We start from the raw sequence: 4,259 nt of genomic DNA, 5'->3' as shown, positions 1-4,259 counted from the left end.
ACTGAATACAAATTACAAGGATTTAAGTATTTTTAAACAATTGACAAAAATGCAGGCAATATAAGACTTGATTTCAATTCCTAAGCTAAAAACCAAAAACATAAAAAATAAGCGAAAATAGAATTAAATTCAGCACCAATAAATCAATCAACAAAATTGTGACACCATTATTTACTTTCCTTCCTGTCCTAGCAACCAAACAGAGTTTATTAAAAAAAAATAATAAAAAATGGAGATAAAAGAAAACCTACCGAGTGGTGGTCTCTCTCTAAAACAAGCCCAAGTCTCTAAACCAAATCGGCAAGGCTAGCTCATCTCAACCACCACCTCCGATGGTGGCTTCTTCTCTCCTTTGACCAACCACTCTTTCTCTGTCTCTCAATCTCATTTCCCTCCATAGATCAAACCTGAAAAAGCATCCACTTCTCCCTTACCTGATTCTCTCCAAACCCTAGCCCTTACTTTTTCTGATCTAGGCTAGAAAAGCATCAACTTCTATCTTTACATCCGATTCTCACCAAACCTCAACCCTTACTCTCTCTGATCTAGGTCTAAAAAAGGGTGCAAGTTTTGGAGGTTAGGATCTCATATGGTGAGTTACTATTTTTTCTTTGTTTTTACCGATGGGTCTGAGTTAGGTAGGCTGGAAGCGGTGACAACGGGGTTGAGGGAGAGGCAAAGACCAAGCATGGTGGTTGAGAGAATGGTGCATTAGGGAGAGTGAGGGAGAGAACCTGAGAGAGAGAGAGAGAGAGAGAGAGAGAGAGAGAGAGAGAGAGAGAGTTTTAGTGAAATTCAAATTTGGGAAGCTGAAATGAAAATAGAAGTGAGCACACGGATTGCTAGCTTGAATTGGTGAGGTGTCAAAAGATTGAGCCATTAGATTAAAGGGAAGGCTGAGATTTGAGCTACTGCACCCCGTGCAATACTCTAGGTATTGCATGTGATCTTAATCCAGATGAAAGACCATTACCACTGTACCATTTCCATTTGGATACATTTTCTAAGTAGGGTGAACAGGGAGAGTGCATGGGTTTGAGCGATGAGTATTTGATTTGTAAGTATTTCTTATTATCTCAAAAAATAATAATAAATATATAAATGAAAGACCATTGGCAAATCATGCTGATACCTTCTACAGCTCTACTAAAGTTTGAATTGGTTGAAAATCAAAGTGCAAAATGTGCTAAGGACACTTGGGGTTTGGGTAGTTGTAAATTGATGCTATCAATTATGTATTTTTAACCTTTATCTCTACTACTAATAAGAAGATTTCCCTGTTTTGTCTTCAATTTTTGACGTACTAAAATATTCTCATACAAATTCTAAAATAACATATCCTTTAGTTTAATTTTTTTTTCCCCGCAAAAAACAAAAAAAGGTTAAAAGAGTAAACTACCTCATGTACAAAAGGGAAAAAAAAAAAACCTTTATTCTCAATTGTATTCAAATGTTTGATACCTATCTATATTTGTTATCTATTTGAATACAAATATGTTGATAAAAAAAAAAAAGTACAAAATTACTTCTTCCAAAACAAGCCACTACCTCATGTAAAAACTAGCCATTCTTATCCTGTATTCAAATGTTTGATTCCTATCTGTATTTATTATCTATTTGAATTCAAATACTTCAATTATGTTTTAAGCTTTTTCTTTTATCTTTAGCATTCTGCTTAAAACTTAAGACACTATTTCTATCTCATTTTTAAACATTATTCTATGTTACCTAACCATTTCTTAAAAAAAAAAATTACAATATATCACTTCTAAACATTATAACATTAAACCAAAAAAAAAAGCATTATTACACGTGCAAAGCCCATGTGATGAGTCTAGTGGTTTAATAATTATCTCAATTGATCCTTCATCTTAATTCTGTTAACTATAACTAACAGAAAATGGTCATGTGTTATCTACCTATTATTTTCAAAATGAATCTAATCTAATACTATATATAATAGCAGAAGCTTTTAATAATGTGCTGACACGTTAGCAAAAAAGGCCCCTTGAAACGCTGGCACGTGTACAACTTACCCTTTAAAAAAATTGCACGGTGCGATTAAAGAGACTCAGTTTCAGAAACAAACTTAGACCTTTATAAAAAAAAAAAAAGCCGCTTATCAGAAGAGAAAAAAGAAGAAAAAAAAAAGAAGAGAAAAACACAAGCCCTAAAACCCAAACCAAATTTCTCGATCAAAAAAACAGACTCCCTCAAACTATCGATCCTTCGCTGCTCCTTCATATACACTCAGATCGGATTCGGTGAAACTCAATTTTTACCATTTCATTCTTACTTATCAAAGCATACACACAGATCGTGCTCTGCAGTCCCGTCTCCGCTTCTCAACAATCGACAAGTCAGAAGGTAGGCATTTCCATTCAGTTTCCGCTTCTAGGGTTTCCAAAGATAGATGGGTTTCGGACTCACTTACACTTTTGATTCTTTGTTACATCTCCCTATACACAGATCGGACTAGCAACATTGGAAACCTCTATTCGTGCTTTGCAATCCAGTCTCTGATTGTTCAACAATTCCGTCTCTGTTGTTCAACAACTGAAAATTCAGAAGGTATATATTTTTCTCCCTTTTTTTGGTTTTCTATTCAATTTCTGTTTCTAGGGTTTTCAAAGATATATGGGTTTGGTAGAAGATAGGCATTTTTTTTCCCATTGACTTAGCGTTTCAAGCAGAAGGCTTGCCTATCTTTTACCCTAATTCGTCATTTATTTTTGCAATTTCTTGAGTCCTTCTTTTGTGCTACTGTAGTATTGATTAAATTTATTTTAAGCTTGGCAGATTTTGGTTTAGTTTGTGTTTTCATAAAAAATCTGAATGCTTGGAGCCTCCGTAATACTGCCGTTACCACATCGGTAAATGTATTTTCTTATGCACAAAAAATTTGATATGGACTGCTTAGTTTTGATTTAGGCATCTAGCCTAGATTTGGTTTTGATTAAGGTTTAAAATTTGGAATTGGTTTGAGGGAGTTAGAAAGATGAGAAAAAGAATGGTATGATTGGAGAACTCTGAAAATGTTTTTTTTTTTTTTTTTTTTTTTTTAATTCCTCTTTTTTGTTTAGATGAGGGATTAAAAACTTGAATTCAATTAAAAGGTGATTAACATGTGTGTTGGATTGTGGGAATCTATTTTTATATAGAGATATAGAGAAAAAAATTGAGACAAGGATAAGGATAAGAACTTTTTTTAAAGGAGCAATAGTTTAAGGCCTAGTATTTGAATTTAAATAGAACATAGACATTGAATTGGAACAGATTGTGGGGTGAAAAAAAAAATGTGTTTTTTTTATTTATGGATTTGAACGTGTATTTGAAATTATTTTAGAGATGAAAGAGTATTTGAAAATTGAGAGGGGTGTAGTGGTTTTATTTTACATATTTGTCTCCAAGATTTAACGTAGGTTGTAGTGATATTTTTGAACAACAAAAAAGTTCAGTCCAAAAAAAGAAATCTTGTTATAGATAATATAGATAGTGACGTGCACATCACATGATTATTTATATTGGTCATTGTACAATTTTTAATGAGGTGAGAAGATAAGTGTCTAACACATTCTTCCTACCAAAAATAAAAAGTGTCTAACACATTATCACTATATATCTTACCTTTCAAAGTCAGCCTATGGAACACATTAGATTTATCCATATAATTTATCCATTATTTTATTTTATTATATTGTAATTAGGAAATAATAATTTTTTTAACTTTTTTTAATTTGATAGTTATAATGGAGGAGAGGGATTTGAAACCTAGATGTCTCAATTGAAAAAACCTAGGCATCAATATAATTACAAGACTCTTGGCATGAAATGAAGCCATATACATTTGGTTCTCATTAGATTATATTTAAGATGAAAGCTATGTAGTTTGAATTTATTTATTTATTCGAATATTTCACATAATTTCATATATCCATTCTGTATGAAAAGTGCTTATGAGCTGTCAAGCAACTTGTGAGAGTTGGTTATGTGCATGGTTTTAAAAATGGGACCGGCGGCATGATTGGACCCTAAATTGGTCCATTAAAAACCAAGAACCAAACTCAATTTTTGATTATTTGTCTGTTCTAATTTTTTAAAACCATGGTTATGTGCTCTAGTAGCTTAATGAAGAAGATAAGGTTGATCCATGTATTTAGATTTATTCTCCAAAATCTTAATGAGGAAGACAACGTTGTTTTATGCTGCTTGAGATAGAACTTGTTCATGAGTTTGTCAAGCACTCCGGAGCGGATTTT

At 32.6% G+C, this 4,259-nt stretch overlaps 1 long non-coding RNA gene across 1 annotated transcript; it reads left to right on the top strand.

Annotated features, from left to right (window-relative positions):
* Nucleotides 1–2,079: 2,079 nt before the first annotated feature.
* LOC136062742 (uncharacterized) lies at nucleotides 2,080–3,027 on the top strand. Its single transcript, XR_010624450.1, has 3 exons — nucleotides 2,080–2,367; nucleotides 2,470–2,571; nucleotides 2,800–3,027. It is a non-coding gene; the product is annotated as an uncharacterized LOC136062742 (long non-coding RNA).
* Nucleotides 3,028–4,259: the final 1,232 nt, after the last annotated feature.

This window comes from Quercus suber, unplaced genomic scaffold, assembly GCF_002906115.3.
Source record: "Quercus suber isolate HL8 unplaced genomic scaffold, Cork oak 2.0 scaffold_448, whole genome shotgun sequence".
Taxonomy (NCBI): domain Eukaryota; kingdom Viridiplantae; phylum Streptophyta; class Magnoliopsida; order Fagales; family Fagaceae; genus Quercus; species Quercus suber.
The sequence above is the reverse complement of the archived record's forward strand: the minus strand, read 5'-3'. Positions and strand labels throughout refer to the sequence as shown.